Below are 23,241 nucleotides of genomic sequence, written 5' to 3'. Positions count from 1 at the left end.
AGTTCGGGTCGTCTCTGGCTCCCCAGCGATGGGACATAGCGGCGCACCGGCCATGGCCTGTTTGATAGCCATTGAGGAGGGCCCAATCATAACATGCTAGGTCAAAGCCGGGTTGACGCTTGCAGGGGTCTGTGATGAGGTGTTTGTTCTTTACCTCAGCTGACTGCCAACTCTGTTTCCAAGAGTCTGGAACAGAGAAGTTCAGTGTAGGCGTAGGGGACCAGATTGGGTGACTAGACGTCAAGCGTTGGACAGGGTGGGCGAAGATATCCGCGTATATTGGCAGGTCCGGTCGAGTGTAGACGTGGGAAATGAACTTAGATGATGCCGCATCCCGACGAATATCTGGCGGGGCGATGTTGCTAAGAACTGGCAGCCATGGAACCGGGGTGGAACGGATGGTTCCAGAAATTATCCTCTGGAACGACATCAATAATAACTACAATAAAACAACAAGGACAACAAAAGGGAATAAATAAATATAAAAAAAATTTTAAGTTCATAACAGAGGCTGGAGAGATAATGGTGATTATGCAATGATTTAAAATTTTTATTTCTTATTTTAATGAGTGAAAGTGAAAGACATACACAGAGACAGAAACAATGAGCAGAACACTGCTTAGCTCTGGCTTATGGTGGTGCAGAGGTTTGATCCTGGGCATTTGGAGCATCTGACTTGAAAGTCATTTTGCATAACCACTATGGTATCTCCTCTGCCTCGAGAAGACTTTTATTATTGGGACTCTGATGTCCCAGGTTCAGTCCCCAGCACCACCATAAGTCAGAGCTGATGAATGATTGGGGTGAAGGTAGAGGGAAGCCTGAGAGGTGACACAGCAGCTAAAGAGCTGGACTTCAAACCTGGAGCCTGACATTTGAAGTCCAGCTCTTTAGCTACTCCGCAAGAGCGATGCTCTAGTTCTGTTTCATAAATAAGTAAGTAAGGGGCAGGTGGTGGTGCACCTGGTTGAGTGCACATGTTACAATGTGAAAGGACCCAGGTTCAAGCCACTGGTCCCCACCTGCAGGAGGAAAGCTTCACAAGCAGTGAAGCAGTGTTGCAGGTGTCACTCTGTCTCTCTCCCTTTCTATCACCCCCTTCCCTCTAGATTTCTGACTGCCTCTATCCAATAAATAAATAAATAAAGATAACACACATTTTTTAAAAAATAGATAAGTAATTTTTAAATTTCACAGCAGGATTTTCTGAAGCTCTTTGTGCTCCCTCCCTCCTACTTCTGCATTTGCTGTACCATCTTCCATGCCAGGGGTGCCCGTTTCTCAAGTTCCAGCTCAAAAAACCTGCTTGGAGCATCGCCAGTCAAATCTGACTCCTCTCCAAACTCACAACATGCTCAGTTTGTACCTTTCTGGGGGGAACAGCTTGTGGCCTGTCTCATATTCAAGGGATCTGTTTACTAAGTCTGTTCTTCTAACCAGATTAGAAAGTCCTTGAGGCAGAAACAAAGTCTGCCTCTTTGAGGCCTCCCCGCATCACTCAAACTCATCCCCCACAAGCCATGCTTGGCACGGGACTGGATGTTAGATCAATTTGGGCAGATTGAAATAATTCCCGGCCCTTGGGCAATTTGCAGGCAAGTTAAAGAGACAAGAACATGGCCTGTGAGGTTAAATAATAACCCAAGCCAGCAGGTGGTGAGTACCAACTGTGTGTAAATGTTCTAGGAAGAAAGGAGAAGGTGAGAAATGGGAGCAAGATCCCAGGAAGTTCTAGGCCGTGTGTGTGTGTGTGTGTGTGTGTGTGTGTGTGTGTGTGTGTGTGTGTGTGTGTGTAGGAGGAGGAGGAGGAGGAGAGAGGAGGAGTGAAGGTGACTCATTCTGCTTGACATCACCATAGGCCAGCCTCATGCTAGGCACTTTACATGCATTATCTTTAATATTTAAGGGAGAAGGGAGGCTTGGGAGGAGTGGAGGGTTGGTGCCCAAGCCAGACCTGCCCAGAGTCAACCAGAACATAGAGGCAGCCTTGGATGTGACCTCCCCACCCTCAGTCTCTGGGCACTGACTGTTCCCTGGTCTGCCACTCCTACAAGCTACACCCAGGAGAGCTGCCCAGTACTGCCTAACTCTGGATGCACTCTGGTCCCACCCTGGTCAACCACTTACTATATGGCCTTGGGCAAGGCACTTCCTTCCCTGTCCCTCCCTTGTCTGCACAGCTCACTGGCTCACACGCTGTGACTCTGTGAGTCAGTGTCCCAGAGCTTGCCACTTTCCCTGATGCTACTTGGGCTGCTGTGGCTGCCGGCACAACCTCCCCCAGCTTCCACTCCCTCCCAGTCTGGAACTGCTGAGAAGAACACTGGGTACAGAGTGTGAGCAGGGATAGTAGGTTTCCTGTGGTTGCAAAAGGAACATCAGGACTTTCCCTGTGGTGCCAGAGCTGTGGGAGAAGTGGGGGAGGAGGTGGCAGGGCCAACCTCGAAGGAACCTCTGCTCTCTTCCCTCCCCTTTTCAATGCTCCCAACTCTCAGAAAGGCTGGTACAGTTTGTTACGCTGGGACCGGAATGTACCGTGTTTCATATGGCCTCTGTCCAGTCCTACACTGGCTGCTTTATATTTATACTTCCTTTTTCAGCCGTGGCATCCTGCTGTCAGTCACTCCTGAATGTCATCTGCCTGTCACCCACATGCCCCCATCCTAACCAGAGATCAGTCCTAAACTCTTGTGTAGAGAGGAGTGAGTTCTAACCTTGTGTGTTGGGCAGAGAAGTGTGGGGGCGGGGAGGGGGGGAGCCGCTCTCCAGTCCTCCTGCTATCATCCAGTCCTGAAATTGCCTCCAAGGCTGTGGACTTCAAGTTGGGTCTGAGGGTTTTCCAGTCCTTGAAGTTGATTCCCCCATTCCTTGCTATCTCTGTTTTCCCAGGCACTTCAGCAATGTTCTTGATCCCAGTTGGGTACATGAGCTAAAGGGTCTATTTAAGTTGGCCCCCAGGAAAGCTTGGCAAACTTACTCATCTGTGAGCTTCATCCATCTATCACAGAGAACATATGCAATTCTCTTACTCCAGGAGCTACACATCCCTAGTGGGAGTTGCAAAATGAAATGTGACATTCCGTGACTTAATGATTTTCTAGAGGTGACTAGTTTAGTCTCTTCAATGTGGCTTGGATAATCCAAGATGGATATGTTTATGGGCTGGTCTTCCTCCTCCAGGAGCTAAAGGTATTATTATTCACAGTAATAGCTAATATTGATTACCAACTAGGGACTTAGCACTGGGTTTATTTACTCTTTATAACAACTCTGGGAGGTCAGTGTTATTCTTACCCCCCTCCAACAGTACTGCTTACTAAACACTTTAGCAGTACTGAGTACTGAGACTCAAAGAAGTGACAGACTTGGAGTGGACATTCAGTCTGTCTGAAGTCACTGAGTGCCTGCACTCTAACATGGTCTGTCAGGTTGTTTAGGCCATGTATAAATGGTAAGCCCTCCAATTTTCAAGTCACAGTTATTATAGCTCCTCTCTTCAAAATTATTCCAGGAACACTGTTTCTTTAGAGCCCATTTGTACCAGAGGGTAAGATCTGACTGCTAGAAAACCATTTTCAGCCCTTTTGACATGGTGAAGTTAGGAAGACCAAGAGGACATTTAATAGGGGCACAGATCACAGCCACTTTTGTCTCTTTGTCTCTTGGCTGTTGTTTACCTGCTCACCTGAGAAGAAACTTCTCAGACTCATTGTACTGATCTGGCACTGGGGGAGGGGGGCTTAAACCAAAGACTGCCATTATGTTCCAAGGTTCTGAACTCAGTTCATTCTCTTGAACCTAGTAACACTAGGTGATATGGTCGGGTTGCAGAACCTGTCACAGCAGGGATTTGTGAGAGATCACTATTATAACCATCCCTAGCAGTTGTGCCCACTTCACTTAGCTATCCTAACTCAGAATGAACAGAATGTTTTTCTAAAACAAGAAGAGTACCCACTTTCCTGACGTGAAAGCTGAGGTAAGAGCCATTAAATTGCTCACCCAAGGGCATGACACTAGACTTGTAACTATGATGTCTAAGGTGCTCTGTTGCATAACACAAGGCCTCCCCTGAGGGGAGAGAGGAAGTGTTTCCTAAGATGTACTAAAACCTGTTGGTGCGTGACCTTTCACCCCAGGAAGGGAACAGGACTAAGCCAGCTGTGTTACCCTTATTTACCCCCAAGGACTGAAGCAAGGACACCAGACATCCTGTAGTTACTCAGCTTATCCTGGTCTCTGGCTTCCTGTCCTCAGCGGCTCTCATGAGCACATTTTGTCCTGTGTGAGCTTAGTTCTTTCTTCCTCTTTTGTCCTTCCTTCTCACTCTCTCCTTATTCACTGAGAGCCCTTCTTACATACCTCCATCCATGTTTGCTTTTTAATTTTGCTTTTTTTTTCTTTGCATGTCCATTCGAAGGACTTTCTTTGTGTAATGTCCTCTTCCTTCTTTCCTCTGACACTCTCCCTGTTTTTGAAGAAACTTTTTCCATTCTACCCCCCACACCAAACACACACACTTCTCACTGTGCCTCCAGTTTCTCTCATTGTCACAATTCCTCAGATTCATGCATTCGGTGGGTATTTAATGAACACCTACTGTGTGCTACAGGAATGATGTTTAGTAACCAGGACTCAAAGTCCCAAAGCAATGCTGGAACATCTAGTAATCACCTACTGTATGCACCAGGGATTGTGCCCATGGGCTATTTGAGTAGAAGCACAAACAGATCGTTCTAATGCCCAGGCAAGCTGGGGACTGGATGTCCTCAAAGGGACAAGGGAAAGTGCCTTTGAGGAGGGCCTTTCTAGACTGAAAGGAGCTTCCAGGCAGAGGGAGAAGGGTGCCGCGTGTTCCAGGTAGAAGGAACAGTGTGTATAGAGGCACAAAGGCGTGAAGCAGCCTTGTGGTCTCTATTGGGCACATTGAGTTGTTTGTCTGTCCTGAACATAGAGTGCACATTGGGGAGCCCAGGGGGTTGAGACCAGAGCCAGGCAGATCCAGATGGTGCAAAACCCCATGCATGTCAGAAAAAGGGCTGATCTTTCTCCCAAGGCAGTGAGAATCCCAAGCAGCTTCACGGCTTTCAATAATGTGGGAGCCTCAGGGCTAGGCCTGGATTGGGCCCAAAACATTCTCTTGAGCCCCCATTAACCCACATTCACTGCCTTTTGGCTCAGAGAGGCCTGTGGGAGAGTCAGCCACTTACTTAAATAGGATGCTTTTCCCAAAGTACATTCATTCATTCATTCAGAAATGGTAAGCAGGATGTTTGCCAGGTACTTTTCTGATCACCAGGAATGAGTCATTGAACCCCACAGAGGTCCCAGCACTCAAGAAACTTACATGCTTGGCAGTTGGGCAGGGAGATAGGCCATAAACAAGCAAGATGTAAACTAGCAAGTTGTAAATTAGCAAGATAATTCCACTTTGTGCTGAAGAGCAATGAAAATAAAATAGAGGGAGTCAGGCTGTAGCCCAGCAGGTTAAGCGCACGTGGCACAAAGCACAAGGACCGGAGTAAGGATCCCGGTTCCATCCCCCAGCTCCCCACCTGCAGAGGAGTCCCTTCACAAGTGGTGAAGCAGGTCTGCAGGTGTCTATCTTTCTCTCTCCCTCTCTGTTTTCCATTTCTCTCTGCCCTATCTAACAATGACGACATTAGTAACAACAAAAATAAGAACTACAACAAAAACAAACAACAACAACAAAAAAAAAACAAGGGCAACAAAAGGGAAAATAAATAAATATTTTTAAAAAGCAAAGAAAATAGAGGGAGTGGAGTGGTGGCACAGCAGGTTAAGCGCACGTGGCGTGAAGCGAAAGGACCCAGCGTAAGGATCTGTGTTTGAGCCCCGGGCTCCTCACCTGCAGGGGAGTCGCTTCACAAGAGGTGAAACAGGTCTGCAGTTGTCTATGTTTCTCTTCCCCCCTCTGTCTTCCCCTCCTCTCTCCATTTCTTTCTGTCTTAAAAAAAAGAAAAGAAAAGAAAGAAAATAAAATAGAGCAGTGAGATTGATAGTAATGAGGTGGTGTGGGTTTTCAGGGAAGACTGATCTAGGGAAAGTTATGTTTGAACTGAGCCCTAGATAACAAGAACAAGCCAGTATGGAAATACCTGAAGGTTCAGGACCTGAGGAACAGAAGCCAGCACATGCAAAGGACCTGGGGCTATTCCTTTTCCTTTTTACCGGGGTCTTTTCCACTGGGGGCTATATGCCTGCTTGATTTCACCACTCTCATGGATTCTCCATCTCTCTCTCTCTCTCATTGGTAGAAGTTAAGACAGAAAGAGAAGACACTATGACACAATTCCACTGCTCATGAAGTTTCCCCTTTACATAGTGCTCCCAGGGGATTTAAACCCAGATCCTTGTATATAATGAAGTGTACACTCTACCAGGGGGATGCTTCACTAGCTGTGAAGCAGTTTCTGCAGGTGTCTTATCTTTCTTTCTCCCTCTCTGTCTCCCCTCCCCTATCAATTTCTTTCTGTCCTGTCAAATAAAATAGGAAAAAAAAAAAAAACCAAAAAAAAGGCTGCCCAGAGTAGTAGATTCATAGTGCTGGCACCAAGCTGCAGCCATAACCCTGCTGGCAATAAAATCTTTATTATTATTTTATTTTTTGCCACCAGGATTATTACTGGGGCTGAGTTTCCTGCATGGCAAATCCACTGCTCCTGGCAGCCTTCCCCCCATTTTTTTTGTTTGATAGGACAGAGAGAAATTGAGAAAGGAGGATAGAGAGAGGGAAAGAGAAAGAGAGACACCTGCAGCACTGCTTCACTGCTTGTGAAGCTTCCCCTCTGCAGATGGGGACAAGGGCTTGAACCAGGTTCTTGAACCCAGGTCCTTATGCATGGTAATGTGTGTGCTCAACTGAGTATGCCACTAACTGCCCCCCACCCCTTGAAGTGCCACCAGGGTTATTGTTGGGGCCTGGTGCTTGTACAGTGAACCCACAGCTTCAGACAACTATTCTTTTATTTCTTTTTAAATTTTTAAATTCTTAAATTTTTATTTATATACTAAAATTTGATAGGACAGAAAGAGAGATTGAAAGGGAAATGGGAGATGGAGGAGGAGATAGAAAGAAAGATGCCTGTAGCACTGCTTTACCACTTGTGAAGTTTCATTTTAAAGCGGGGCAGGTAGGGATGGGTGCTTGAACCCAAGTCCTTGCACAAGGTAACATGTGCATACTACAGAGTGCACCTCTGCCCAGCTTTCCTTCTCTTCTCTTGTCTCTCTCTCTCTCTTTCTCTTTTTTCTCTCTCTCTTTCTCCTGGGACATGAACCCAGGACCTTTGATACATGTGATATAACCCCTCGCCCCACCCATGCTGTTTTTTTTTTCCATTCATTTCTTTTTAGAGAAAGGAGAGAAAGGTAAAGTCAGAGAAACTGGAAGAAACACCACAGCACTGTTTTACTTTCCATAGAACTCCTCCAGTGCTGACCAAGGTTTTCTTATATGCTGCTGGGACTGAAACTCAGGAGCTTGTGAATAGTTATGCATGTGCTATCTTGCAACCTCTCTTTTCTTTCTTAAAGATTCACTTAATTATTTAAGGATCAAGAAAGACAGAGAGAGAAATACACACCAGAAGACATCTTGGACATATCAGGGCCAAGGATCAAACCCAGGGTCTCACACATGCAGTTCTATCCACTGAGCCACCTCCACACAAATTGAATGTGAAGGATTATTTGCTCATTTTTAGAGACAGGGAGGGAGTGAGAGACCACAGGGCCAAAGCTTCCTTCTATGTGGTATGGGCTGGGCTCGAGGCTGGGTCATGCACATGGTAGAGCAGTGCACTATCAAGTAAGTTATTTCGCTGGCCCATCAAGGATTGCTACGTGTATTTTGTAGAGATGGATATTACTATTTGAAACTTAGAATGGTAAAATTTGGCCAAAAGTCATAACTGATAGTCTAAATTTTACTTTTTTTCCCCAAAGCACTGTTCAGATCTGGTTTTTTTTAGTATTTATTGTATTTATTTATTCCCTTTTGTTGCCCTTGTTTTATTGTTGTAGTTATTGTTGTTATTGATGTCATCGTTGTTGGATAGGACAGAGAGAAATGGAGAGAAGAGGGGAAGACAGAAAGGGGGGAGAGAGAGATAGACACCTGCAGACCTACTTCACCCCCTCTGAAGTGACTCCCCTGCAGGTGGGGAGCTGGGGGTTCGAACCGGGATCCTTACGCTGGTCCTTGCACTTTGCACCACCTGCACTTAACCCACTGCACTACAGCCCGACTCCCTCAGCTCTGGTTTTTGATGGTGTGGGAGATTGAGCCTGAGACATGAAAGTCTTTTTGCATAACCATTATGCTTCTTACCCCCACCCCAAATTTCATCTTTAAATCCAGTGCTCTTTTTTCTTTCCCAGGATTCTATATGGTGACTGTATGTTCTACATTATTTAGCAAGATCCCTTTCCTGAGATCTTCTCTCCTTGTTACCTGGACAGTCATCTAGATATTTTCTGTGTTCCAGAGGATGACGTGGAATCCTGACTGTGTCACATGAGTCCACTGGAGAATCCCAGGTGAGGACTACGGCAAATGTAAACATCGTTTGGTTGCCTGTGAATAAGGAGAGCAATCACTTCAACATTTTGAGACTGGCTGTTGCCAGCATAAAAGAGAGCCAGCACCCATAGCTCTGCACAGCTGCCTAAAACAGGGAGCACATTCAGTTCAAAGTGGATTTCCCATACTACTGCTTTAGAAAATTGGTCAGCTGCAGAATGGTCCTGTTGCAGTGGGGCCTTTGCAGGAGACCCGCAGAGGCAGAGCTGAGGTGGGAGGAGAGCAGGGGAGGGCGGTTCGCAGGGCCTCTTCCTTTTACTCAGCAGCTCCGGCTCCCAGAGCTGGGATCCCACACTGACACATCTTGTACTTCCCGTTTCCAGGGAAATTCCTCTCTGCTCGACCGCACCCACCCTTGAGGACCTCCCCATCTCTTTGGGCAGAGCGGAAATCAGACAGAGACAGGGACTGTGAAGTAACACCCTTCTGTCCTTTGTGTGGCTGGAGCTCCCCCTCTTTCTCCCACACCCCAATTCCACCGGGGTGGGGCAGCCCTGCTGCAGAAGGCCAGGGCCTGCAGGAGAGCTTGGTTGGGGACAGAGCAGAGGTGGTGGAGAACCCATGATTGACCAGATTCCTGTCCCCTCCATCCTGCAAACTCTAGTTAGCAGAACAGAGACCCCTTCCCAGAAATCGCCAACACACACACACACACACACACACACACACACACACACACACACACCACATAACACATAAACTCTGCCAAGCACCCCTAAGAGAAACAGCTGGGATTGGGGGTGGAAGAGTACTGTCAGGGTTCTTCCACCTCCAATATTCTTCTCCCTTCTCCCACCTTCCCCTTTGCCTCCAACTGTCCAGTAACCTTTAAGTTTAAAGTAAAATATGATTCTACCCTTTGTATTTTTCAGTGGGTTAATTTTAGCAAGGATACTGGAGCTCATTTCTCCTTGACTTTCACTGGGGACATCCCCCCACCCCAGGCTAGACTTTACTGAGAGTGGAGGGGGTGACCAGCATGGAAACTCCCTCCCAGAAAGGGGAAATGGGTATGTTTTCTGTTCCTTCCACTTACCAGGACATGAGTTAAAGTCCAGCTCAGGGGCTGCACTGATGGGAAAGTCCAGGTTGCAAAGCCCTTGGGCTCCTTTCCACCCCTGGTCTCTGTATATAGAGAAACCTGGGGAGCAAGTGGCTTGGGGAGGTGGTGCAGTGGCAGAGTTCTGGACTTAAAAGCATGAAGTCCAGAAGTTGACTCCCAATATGGCACATGTGAGAGTGGTACTCTTCTCGTTTTACCCCTTTTATGAGAAAACATTAGTTAGGGTGCTGGGTGATTGATGACACACCTGGCTGAGTACACACATCACCATACACAAGAACTCAGGTTCAACTTCCTGCTCCACACCTGCAGGGGAGAAGCTTTACAGGTGGTGAAAAAGGTCTGCAGGTGTCTCTTTCTCTCTCTCTTAATATTTGTTGAATTTTTTATTATCTATATTTATTGGATAGAGACAGCCAGAAATCAGGAGGAAAGGGGAGATGGAGAGGAAGAGATACCTGCAGTATTGTTCACTGCTCAAGAAGCTTCTCTCCTGCAGGTGGGGACTGGGGGCTTGAACCCAGGTCCTTGTTCACTGTGTGCTCAACCAGCTGCACCACCACCCTCTTGCCCTCCTGATTTCTCTCTGCCCCATCAAATAAAATAGAAGGAAAAAAATGGCTGCCAGAAGTGGTGGATTCGTAGTACAGGCACCAAGTCCCAGCAATAAACCTGGTGGCAATTTTAAAAAATTAATTAGTCAGGGAGTTGGCGGTAGTGCAGCGCACATGGAGCAAAGCACAAGGATCAGCGTAAGGATCCCGGTTCGAGCCCCCGGCTCCCCACCTACAGGGGTGTCACTTCACAAGCGGTGAAGCAGGTCTGTAGGTGTCTTTCTCTCCCCTTCTCTGTCTTCCCCTCCTCTCTCCATTTCTCTCTGTCCTATTCAATAACAATGACATCGATAACAACAATAATAACTACAATACAGCAAAGGCAACAAAAGGGAATAAATAAATATTTAAAAATTAATTAGTCAGTTACAAGAAGAAAAAAAATGTAGGGAGCAGGAGCACATGTTGTCTGAAATCCAGGTGCCAGTCTCTGGATGTTATAGATCAAGGGAAGCCCTGTGGACTGCATGGGACCAACAAGCATGGGGGTGGGGTGTGGAGATCACAAGTGCTCCTGCCACCATCATTAATGTGGGCATGTCTGTACAGTGTCTTTTTTTGTACATGTGACTTTTAGATGCTAGTAGAGCTTGACTGAGTTATGACCTACCAACTATAAAATAGACACAGCTTAAGTGTGCCATTTAAATCTTGACAAATGTTTGTACTGTCATAAGCTATCACCTGGATCAAGACTTTGAACGTTTCCAGCACTCCTGAGTCCTTTTATTCCCTCTTCCTATCAGCCCCCTTTCCAGAAGTTACCACAGCCCAATTTATTTACTTGTTTTATTTTACCAGAGCACTGCTCAGCTCTGGTTTATGTTGGTACTGGGGACTGAACCTGGGACCTCAAAGCCTCAAGCATGAAAGTGATTTAGCATAACCATTATGCTCTCTTCCCAGCCTTATTTCTTTCACCACACATTAGCTTTCTCTCTCTCTGTGTCTGTGTGTGTGTGTGTGTGTGTGTGTGTGTGTGTTTTAGGAGGTTAAAAATAAATGCAGCCACTAGCACAAATACATAGGTGGAGGGGCCAGGTGGCAGTGCACTTGGTTGAGTGTCCATGTTACAGTGCACAAGGACCCAGGTTCAAGCCCCCAGTCTCCACCTACAGGGGGAAAGCTTTGCAAGTGGTGAAGTGGGACTGCAGATGTCTCTCTTCCTCTTTATGCATTCCTTCCTTCTCAGTATCTGGCTTTTTCTTACCAATAAATAATAAATAAAGATAATTTTTTTAAAATGTTAAAAGAAGACATAAGTGAACAATGAAAATTTTAACATGAAATGGAGCCATCAAAGCAGTTGAGTTATGGGCCAGGAGATGGCTCACTTCGTAGTTAACACACCATGTGGATTCAGGTTCAAGCCTCTAGTACTACATGGAAGCACCTATGGTGCTGTGGTGACTCTCCTCTCTGTGTCTTTCTGTCTTAAATTGGATGGCAAAAGGGAGTTCACTGAGAGTGGTATTGTATAGGTGTAAAGTCCCAGAGCTCAAAGAAAAGAAAAGAAAAAAAAAAAAAAGATGGTTAGTGCTCCAGTAAATTGTGCAGTGGCTAAAGCACTGGACTTGCAAATATGAGGTCCTGAGCTTGAGTTCTGGAAATGCACATGCCAGACTGATGCTCTGGTTTCTCTCTCTCTCTCTTTTTTCTGTTAATATTAAAAAATATTTATTTATTTTGAATAAAGTCAGAGAAACTGAGCGGGAAGGGAGAGACAGACAGAGAGAGAGAGAGAAAAGGAGAGAGAGAGAGGGAGAGAAGTGAGCAACACTGCTTTACTTCTTGTGAAGTTTTCCCCCTGTAGGTAGAGATGGGGGGTTGATCCTGGAACCTTGTGCACTGCAATGTGCGCTCTACCAGATACACCACTGCCCGGTCCCCAAACAAAAAAAAAATTGACAAGGGTTACTCAAATCATTTACATGGGAAACAGGAGGTTCTAGGCCCAGTCCAGTCCCTCAGGATTGGAACAGGAGGGCTTGGGACATTTCCGGAAGCTAAGGGGTAATGAGTGAGGAAATCAGGAGTGATGGAGAGGTCTGTCAGGGTTCCCCATGGGCCCAGCTGCCACCAGGTTCTGCAGGAAGTGGGGAGTTCTCCTTTAGCCTCACCACAGCAGTATTCAGTAAGGCCAAGGCTACTTAAAAGGAAGGGTGCCAGAGACATGGAGGAGACAGGACCTCTGTGTGGTTATGACTTTTATCTTTCCCACCTTCGTTTTCAAGGCCTTTATGCTGAACTTCCTTCACTCTGCCCTGGCTGAGGTGAGGCTGTGGCTCTCTGAGTAGAGTGGTAGAAGAGTCCTGGAGCTTCTCATTCCTTCTTTCCTTCATTATGACAAAACAAAATAGAACCATTTAATTAATTGCATAGGCTAGAAGTGCATGTGCTTTTAGTCCTGCTAAGTCCTGGGGTTGAAGGAGGGCCAGGACAAACCTTAGCTCACCAGGGACTCAAAAGTATCAGTCTTAGGGGAGTCTTAGGTCATATGCCCACTTAGAATTGGAGGTAGGGGGTACAGAGAAGTAAGGTGACTTATTCAGCATTGCACAATTAACCACTGGCAAATGAGCCAAGAAGCAGGAAGGACCCTTGGAGCTGGCGAGATGACTCTGTTCTAGAGAAGTTGTTTTGCATGCACGAGGGCCTGTGTTTGATTCCCAGCACCACATAAGAGCAATAAAATGAAACTGGTAGAACTCCATGAAAGGTAGAACAGTGTTTTCGCTCTTTTTTTCTCCACTCCCACCCCACCCCACCCCATCCTGGTCTTTGTTTCATTAAAAATTGGGTCAGGGAAGCAGCTCAGACCTAGAAAGAACACACATGAGGCCCTGAGCTCTATCTTTGGCACCACATTAAAAAGAGCAGGAGCGTGGATGGGGCCAGGCAGTGTTGCACCTGCTTAAGCTCAAGGACACCCAGGTTTAAACCCCCTAGTCCAGGAGCAGTGAAGCAAGTGCTGCAGATGCCTCTCTGTCTCCCTCTCTGTCTTCCCTATGCTCTCAATTCTCTTTTTTTCTGTCAAAGAAGAGAAAAAGAAAAAGGAAGGAAAGAAAAAGAAAGAAAAGAAAAGAAGATTGGCCACTGGAGCAGTAGATTTATGTGCTGGCACTAATCCCCAGAAATAGCCCTAGTGGGGAAAAAAAAGTCGAGGGACCCTTGACTTGGCCCTCCTTAACTGTGGATAAGAGAGGAAGTGACAGGCCAGGGAGACGACATAATGATTATGCAAAGGGCTTTCATGCCTGAAGCTCTGAGGTCACAGGTTCAATCCCCAGCACCACCAAAATCCAGAGCTGAGCAGAGTTCTGGTATCTATCTCTCTACCTGTTGCTCATTAAAAACAAAATATTAAAGAGAAAGGGAAGGAAGGAAGTGACTATTGAGGTGATTTAGCAGATGAAGTGCAGTACTTGCATGCAAATACACTCCTGGCACATACAGTTAACATATAATCGTGTCCACATGTACTTTGGGTGCACAGTTCCACATACATGTACATATGGACAAGCAGGTGCATATGCATATACACGTGTACACACTATTACACGCTCACTCTTCTAGGATGTAGGACTGCATCCAACCCCTGACACTGCAGACACCAGAGTGGGTGCTTTGGCTTGCCTCTCTCGTAACTAAACATCAAAAAAATCTTTATCATTACTATTATCATCATTATCATATCATTATAAAATAGACAATGGGATCAGATGGTTGCACAAGGACCTGGGTTCAAGTCCCAGGTCCACCCCTTCGGGGGAAGCTTCACAAGCAGTGGAGCAGTGCTACAAGGGTCTCTCCTCTTTATCTTCTCTATCTCTTTTTGTCTCTCATGCTCTGTTGAAAAGAAAGGAAAAAATGACCACCAAGAATGGTGGAGTCATGCAGGCACCAAGCACCAGTGATAAATTTAGTGGAAAAACAGCAAGCAAACAAACAAAACAAGCAAGCAAGCAAGCAAAATAAGCAGAATCAACAGTCTGACTCCTGGCTTTCTTCCACGTAGACTTTCTGGAGGAGAGGAGAGAGCACTGTCCTGGAAGTCAGGAGACCTTGCTTCTGTTTCTGGGTCTTACAAGAACTTTCTCTCTCTGGGCCATGGATTTCTTCCATGTATACGAACTAGGTAACGTAGAAGAATTTCATCTTGAGTGTTGACTTTGGTCAGCACACCCTGCATTTCCTTGCCTCAGTGTCATTGCTCAGGATATTTCTGCCCACCTGGAATGCCCCTCTCCCCTCTAATTTCCTTCCTCTGTCATTCTCCCAGTCATTATGGTATTACTCAAAAGTTACCCTCTTGAAACCTCATGGTCTTTGGGGATCTGTTGACCTATGATCTCCCAGGTCTATCCTCATTTTGCATCCTTCCCGTTCTAGGGCAGGGCCTCCCATGGGGGAGGTATATGCTCAGTTGGAGGAACAGAAGTGAATTCTTGTCCCCACCTCACATCTCCATGTGCCCCTCTCACGTTGTGGAAATTGAGCTCATCCTTGCCTAGGTCTTCCAGGAACCTGTACCTTCCTCCTGGGAAACCCAGTCTGGTCAAAGCTTCAGGGGGCACTTTTGGCAAAGGCGGCTGCCCTGGGAGGTGACCCTATAAAGGACAGCCAGGGTCTCAGTCAGAAGAAAGATGATTGCCCCATCTATAGTTCTGTCTCTCCAACACATTGGTGCCTACCTTCCCACAGTCTAGCAACTTTGTACTAAAAATGGAATCCACTCCTTTCTCTGTTCCCTTCTCTGCATTGCACATTCAGGGCGCATACACATATGAGCACATACAGGTAACATACATGGTCACAGGTGCATATAAATGGGTGCAAGCATGAGCAACATAAGGGCACAGACAGGCAGTTGTGCCCATATGTACTTTGGGTGCACACTACCACATACATGTACGCATGGATAAGCATATACACATGTGTATACATTAATGCACACTCCCTCTTCCAGGATGTGGGACTCCTCTCCACCGTCAGCTCTTAGGTGAACTCAACTCAGATGTACCAAGCTGAGGATACTCCAGAGGAATGTGAGATCAGGAGAGAGGCCCAGTGTCAGCTTTTGTCTCTGGATTTACATCAAACTGCAGGATTTTGTTTTGGTTTGGTTTTTGTCTGCATTTTGGCCACCAGGGCTTTTCAGGAACTTCATGATTGCACAAGTCTACTGCTCCTGCAGATTCCATATTCTTTTATCAGATAAAGAGGAATAGAAACAGAGAGGAGAGAAAGAGGCAGAGAGGAGAGACACCACATTATCATTCCACCTCTCATGAAACTTTTCCCTTCACATGGTACTTCCATGTAGTCTTAGAGGCTCAAACCCTGGTCTTCTCACATTGTAAAATATGTGCTCTATTGAGCAAGATGTCCCCAGGTCTCTTTTTTCTTTTTAAGAAAGATTTATTTGCAACCTCAGGAGGTAGTGCAGTGGATAAAGTGTTGGGCTCAAAAGTATGAGATCCTGAGTTCTATTCCTGGCATATTTTGTGCTAGAGTGATACCATAATTTCCTTTCCCTCATTTTTTCTCTCATTAAAAACAAGTTAATCTGGGATCTGGGTGGTGGTGCACCTGGCTTAGTGCACATTTTACAATGTGAAAGGACCTGGGTTCAAGCCCCTAGTCCCCACCTGCCGGGGGAAATTTTTGAGAGTGGTGAAGCTATGCTGTGTCTTTCTTTTTCCCTTTCTATCTCCCCCTAACCCTCTCAATTTCTGACTGTATAATAAGTAAAGATAATTTAAAAAATGGATCTGGTTTACTTTTAAAATATTTATTTATTTATCAATTTACAATTGAGGGGAATGTATGTGGGGAGAGAGAGAATCAAGTATTTGGAATGTTCCGTGTCAGGGATCAAACACAAGACCCCATGCCTTTAAGTCCTGTGCTCTACCATTGCTCCACCACCCTGGTTATTTTTCTCCTCTCCCTGCCCTCTCTTTCATTGCCATCAGGATTATTGCTGGTGTTCTGTGATGGCACTATGAATCTGTCACTTTCTGAGCTACTTCTTTTTTCCTTTCTTCCTTCCTTCCTTCCTTCCTTCCTTCCTTCCTTCCTTCCTTCTTTCTTTCCTTTTTTCTTTCTATTGTATTTGACAGGACATAGAGAAATTAAGAGGTGAAGTGGAGATAGAGGGAGAGAGAAAGAGAGACACCTGCAAACCTGCTTCACCACTTGTGAAGCTTTCCCCCTGCAGGTTTGGTCAAGGGCTTGAACCCATATCCTTGTGCATAGAAACTTGTGTGCTCGGGAGTTGGGCAGTAGCACAGAGGGTTAAGCGCATGTGGTGCAAAGTGCAAGTACCCGTGTAAGGATCTCAGTTCAAGCCCCCGGCTCCCCACCTGCAGGGGAGTTGCTTCACAGGCAGTGAAGCAGGTCTGCAAGTGTCTATCTTTCTCTCCCCCTCTCTCTTCTCCTCCTCTCTGTCTTATCTAACAACAACGACATCAATAACAACAACAATAATAACTACAACAACAACAAAAAGACAACAAGGGCAACAAAAGGGAAAATAAATAAATAAAATTTTTAAAAAAAGAAGAAAGAAACTTGTGTGTTCAACTGGATCGCCACTTCCCGAACCCCTGCTTTTCTCATCTCTCTCTTAAATATTTTATTTATTTATTTATTTATTTATTTTGGATATATACAGTAAGAATTTGAGAGGGAGGGGGGAGATAGAGAAGGGAGAGTAAGAGAGATGCTTGCAGCTCTGCTTGTGAAGCTTCCCCTCGCCCCCGTAGGTGGAGACCCAGGGTTTGAACCCAGGTCCTTGAGCACTGTAATGTGTGCTTTCAACCCAGTGTCCTGACACCCATCCCATTTCCCCTCTCTTTGAAGATTTATGTATGTATGGAGGAAATGAGAGATGGACTGGGCAGTGGCACACTAGGTTAAGCACACATATTATCGTGCACAAGGACCTGGGTTCGAGCCCTTACTCTCTAGCTGTAGGAGTAAAACAGCTGAATTGGGTTTAGTGAAACTCAAGCCTGCTCCCTGCCCAGCCCTGCAGATCAAGTAGTCGAGTCACCAGCACACCTACCCCACCTAGCTAGGCACTAGGTTACAACAATGTTGCCCTGAAAGAGTCCAAGAGAAGCCCTTGTTCCTTTTGAGGGGTCGAGTCTGCCTGGGACCCTGTTGGGAGTCTCAAGTTGGCACATCAGCCATGGGATTGAGCCTTCTTCAAAGTCTTCCCAGATCCCCATAGGAGGAGAACATGGACCTGAGGCTTCTGTGGCAGTGAGAGATGGGTGGACTAGTGTAAATAAAGATTGTGACAGCGAAAGCAAAGGGAAGAATGGTCATGCATTTCCTGGCTCCACAAAGGGATAGCTCTTTGGAACAAATGTTCCCAGAAGTGATAGTGTCCTTATCCCCATCCAATCCCCCTTCCTGTTGGTCACCCATACAAGTTGCTACTGTGGAGTGAACCCTGAGGGGTTTTCTCTGCTTGCCAGAGGCTGTCAGACAGAAAAATCAAGACAGAAGACCTCAGTAGTAAAGTGCAGGACTTCCATGTGTGAAGTCCCAAGTTATTTCCCCAGCATCTATTATCTATCCCCAACATGTCTCTCCCTTTTTTTTTTCATTACCACCAGGTTATTGCTGGGGCTCAGTGCCTACACTTGAATCCACTGCTCCTGAAGACCATTTATCCCTTTTGTTGCCCTTGTTGTTTATTGTTATTATTGTTGTTATTGCTGTCATTGTTGTTAGATAGGACAGAGAGAAATGGAGAGAGGAGGGGAAGTACTATTAATAGTACTGGTACTATGAATCCACTGTTCCTGGTAGCCACTTTTTCTTTCTTTCTTTCTTTCTTTCTTTCTTTCTTTCTTTCTTTCTTTCCTTCTTTCCTTCTTTCTTTCTTTCTCTCTTTCTCTCTTTCTCTCTTTCTCTCTTTCTCCCTTTCTTTCTTTCTCTCTTTCTCTCTTTCTCTCTTTCTTTCTTTCTTTCTTTCTTTTTTCTCCAGGGTTATTGCTGGGGCTCGGTGCCTGCACCACGAATCCACCGCTCCTAGAGGCCATTTTCCCCCATTTTTGTTGCCCTTGTTGTTGTTGTTGTTGGATAGGACAGAGAAATTGAGAGAGGAGGGGAAGACAGAGACGGGGAGAGAAAGATAGACACCTGCAGACCTGCCTCACTGCTTGTGAAGTGACTCCCCTGCAGGTGGGGAGCCAGGGGTTTGAGCCAGGATCCTTATGTTGGTCCTTGTGCTTTGTACCATGTGTGCTTAACCAGCTGTGCTACTGCCTGGCCCCCCACTTTTTTCACTTTATTTTTGTTTCTCTCTTTTTCTATTTTATTGGATAGGATAGACAGAAATTGAGAGAGGAGAGGAGATAGGGAGCAGAGAGTTTAAATGAGATGTATACCAATGCCTAATGAGGGTTCAAGTGGGATTTACTTACAGTGAGTTCAGCTAATGAATCTGTTTAACTCTTTTTTTTCATTTTTTTCTTTATTGGGAAATTAATGTTTTACATTCATCCTGAATTCTCCCCACCCACCCACCCCCACCCCAGAGTCTTTTACTTTGGTGCAATACGCCAATTCCATTTCAGGTTCTACTTGTGTTTTTTTTTCTTCTGATCTTGTTTTTCTTTTTTTAAAAAAATTTATTTCTTTATTGGGGAATTAATGTTTTACATTCAACAGTAAATACAATAGTTTGTACATGCATAACATTCCCCAGATTCCCATTTAACAATACAACCCCCACTATGTCATTTATCATCCTTCATGGACCTGTATTCTCCCCACCCACCCACCCCAGAGTCTTTTACTTTGGTGCAATACGCCAATTCCATTTCAGGTTCGACTTGTGTTTTCTTTTCTAATCTTGTTTTTCAACTTCTGCCTGAGAGTGAGATCATCCCATATTCATCCTTCTGTTTCTGACTTATTTCACTCAACATGATTTTTTCAAGGTCCATCCAAGATCGGCTGAAAACAGTTAAGTCACCATTTTTTACAGCTGAGTAGTATTCCATTGTGTATATATACCACAACTTGCTCAGCCACTCATCTGTTGTTGGACACCTGGGTTGCTTCCAGGTTTTGGCTATTACAAATTGTGCTGCCAAGAACATATGTGTACACAGATCTTTTTGGATGGGTGTGTTGGGTTCCTTAGGATATATCCCCAGGAGAGGAATTGCAGGATCATAGGGTAGTTACATTTCTAGCCTTCTGAGAGTTCTCCAGACTGTTCTCCACAGAGGCTGGACCAATTGACATTCCCACCAGCCGTGTAGGATGTTCCTTTTCCCCAAAACCTCTCCAGCATTTGTTGCTGTTACCTTTTCTGATATATGACATTCTCATAGGAGTGAAGTGGTATCTCGTTGTTGTCTTTATTTGCATTTCTCTGACAATCAGAGACTTGGAGCATTTTTTCATGTATTTCTCAGCATTTTGGATCTCTTCTGTGGTGAATATACATGGTGTCCATGTCCTCCCTCCATTTTTGGATGGGGTCATTTGTTTTCTTGTTGTTGAGTTTGGCAAGCTGTTTATATATTCTGGTTATCAACCTTTTGTCTGATGTATGTCATGTAAAGATCTTCTCCAATTCTGTGAGGGGTCTCTTGGTTTGGGTAGTAGTTTCTTTAGCTGTGCAGAAGCTTTTTAATTTGATGTAGTCTCATGGGTTTATGCTTGCCTTAGTCTTCTTTGTAATTGGATTCATTTCATTGAAGATGTCTTTAAAATTTATGCAGACTCTCCAACAACAAAAGTCCTGGACCAGATGGCTTCACAAACGAATTCTACAAAACCTTCAGGAAACAGTTAATACCCATACTTCTAAAGCTTTTCTATAAGATTGAAGAAATAGGAACACTCCCTTCCACCTTCTAAGAAGCCAACATCACCCTGATACCAAAAGCAGATAGGGACACAGACACAGCAAAAAAGGAAAACTACAGACCAATATCTCTGATGAACATAGATGCTAAAATATTAAACAAGATCTTAGCCAACCGGATACAGCAGTATATCAAAAAGATTGTTCATCACGACCAAGTGGGATTTATCCCAGGAATGCAAGGCTGGTTCAACATATGTAAGTCAGTCAATGTCATTCACCACATCAATAAAAGCCAAGCCAAAACCACATGATTATCTCAATAGATGCAGAGAAAGCCTTTGACAAAATCCAACACCCATTCATGCTCAAAACTCTACAAAAAATGGGAATAGATGGGAAATTCCTCAAGATAGTGGAATCCATACATAGCAAACCTACAGCCAACATCATACTCAATGAACAGAAGCTGAAAGCCTTCCCCCTCAGATCGGGGACTAGACAGGGATGTCTACTATCACCATTACTCTTCAACATAGTTTAAGAAGTTCTTGCCATAGAAATCAGGCAAGAGAAAGAAATCAAAGGAATCCATTGGAAGGGAAGATAGTCAAGCTCTCACTATTTGCAGATGATATGATAGTATACATAGAAAAACCTAAAGAATCCAGCAGAAAACTACTGGAAGTTATTAGGCAATATAATAAGGTGTCAGGCTACAAAATCAATGTACAAAAATCAGTGGCATTTCTTTATGCAAGCACTAAATCTGAAGAAGAAGACATCCAGAAATCACTCCCATTCACTATTGCAGCAAAATCAATAAAATACCTAGGAATAAAGCTGACCAAAGAAGTGAAAGACTTGTATACTGAAAACTATTAGTCACTATTCAAGGAAATAGAAAATAATACCAAGAAATGGAAAGACATCCCATGCTCATGTATTGGAAGAATAAATATCATCAAAATGAATATTCTCCCCAGAGCCATATACAAATTAAATGTAATAACCATCAAAGTTCCACCAAGCTTCTTTAAGAGAATAGAACAAAAACTACAATCATTTATCTGGAACCTAGAATTTCCAAAACCATCTCAAGGAAAAGAAACAGAAATGGAGGCATCACACTCCCAGATCTCAAACTATATTATAAGGCCATCATCATCAAAACAGCCTGGTACTGGAACAAAAATAGGCACACAGACCAGTGGAACAGAATTGAAAGCCCAGTACTAACCCCCCACGCCTATGGAGATCTAATCTTTGATAAGGGGGCCCAAAGTATTAAATGGAAGAAGGAGGCTCTTTTCAATAAATGGTGCTGGGAAAACTGGGTTGAAACATGCAGAAGAATGAAACTGAACCACCTTAGCTCACCAGAAACAAAAATCAACTACAAATGGATCAAGGACCTGGTTGCTAGACCAGAAACTATCAAATACTTAGAGGAAAACACTGGTGGAACACTTTCCCACCTACACCTCAAGGACATCTTTGATTAAACAAACCCAATTGCAAAGAAGACTAAAGCAGAAACAAACCAATGGGACTACAACAAATTGAAAAGCTTCTGCACAGCAAAGAAACTATCACACAAACAAAGAGACCCCTCACAGAATAGAAGAAGATCTTCACATGCCATACATCAGATAAGAGACTAATAACCAAAATATACAAAGAGCTCAGCAAACTTAGCACCAAAAAAGGAAATGACCCCATCCAAAAATGGGCAGAGGACATGAACAAAACATTCACTTCTGAGGAGATCCAAAAGGCTAACAGACATATGAAAAACTGCTCCAGGTCGCTGATTGTCAGAGAAATGCAAATAAAGACAACATTGAGATACCACCTCACTCCTATGAGAATGGCATACATCTAAAAAGACAGTAGCAACAAATTCTGGAGAGGCTGTGGGGACAGAGGAACCCTTCTGCACTGCTGGTGGGAATGTAAATTGGTCCAGCCTCTCTGGAGAGCAACTGGAGAACTCTCACAAGGTTAGACATGGACTTTCCATATGACCCAGCAATTCCTCTCCTGGGGATATACCCCAAGGATTCCATAATGCCCAACCAAAAAGATATGTGTACACCTGTGTCTGTAGCAGCACAATTCATAATAGCTAAAACCTGGAAGCAACTCAGGTGCCCAACAGCAGATGAGTGTCTGAGAAAGCTGTGGTATATATATACAATGGAATACTATGCAGCTATTAAGAACAATGAACCCACCTTCTCTGACCCATCTTGGATGGAACTAGAAGGAATTATGTTAAGTGAGCTAAGTCAGAAAGATAAAGATGAGTATGAGATGATCCCACTCATCAACAGAAGTTGAGAAAGAACAGAAAGGGAAACCAAAGCAGGATTTAAAAAAAAAATTTATTTATTTATTCCCTTTTGTTGCCCTTGTTGTTTTATTGTTGTAGTTATTATTGTTGTTGTCGTTGTTGGATAGGACAGAGAGAAATGGAGAGAGGAGGAGAAGACAGAGAGGAGGAGAGAAAGATAGACACCTGCAGACCTGCTTCACCGCCTGTGTAGCGACTCCCCTGCAGGTGGGGAGCCGGGGTTCGAACCGGGATCCTTATGCCGGTCCTTGTGCTTTGCACCACCTGCGCTTAACCCGCTGCGCTACAGCCCGACTCCCCCAAAGCAGGATTTGACTAAATCTAGATTAGGGCACCAAAGTAAAAACCCTGTGGTGAGGGGGAGGCTGGATATTTGGCTTCCCAGCTTCCCAGGGTGCAGGGGTGGGTGGGTGGGATGGGACACAGTCTTTTCGTGGTGGGAATGGTGTTTATGTACACTCCTATTAAATTGTAGTCATATAAATCACTATTTAATTCATATGAGAGGGGGAAATTGATTGTATGTCTCGAACATTTTAAAGCACAGACTGAGTCTTTTTAATAGATAGGCTGAGTCTTTGATATGTTGACTCTCTCAAAAGCCTAGACCAGGGAGAACAGAAGCAACCAGTGGCACAGCTATATATAAGATGTTGGGTATTATACAGCAAATCCTAACAAAGGGACTTTTCAAAGTTAACCCAATTACCAAATAATGTGATGATAACAATAACTATCCATTGTCTTTTTGAACCCTAAGAC

The sequence above is a fragment of the Erinaceus europaeus genome, chromosome 4, assembly GCF_950295315.1.
Source record: "Erinaceus europaeus chromosome 4, mEriEur2.1, whole genome shotgun sequence".
Classification (NCBI taxonomy): domain Eukaryota; kingdom Metazoa; phylum Chordata; class Mammalia; order Eulipotyphla; family Erinaceidae; genus Erinaceus; species Erinaceus europaeus.
The sequence above is the reverse complement of the archived record's forward strand: the minus strand, read 5'-3'. Positions refer to the sequence as shown.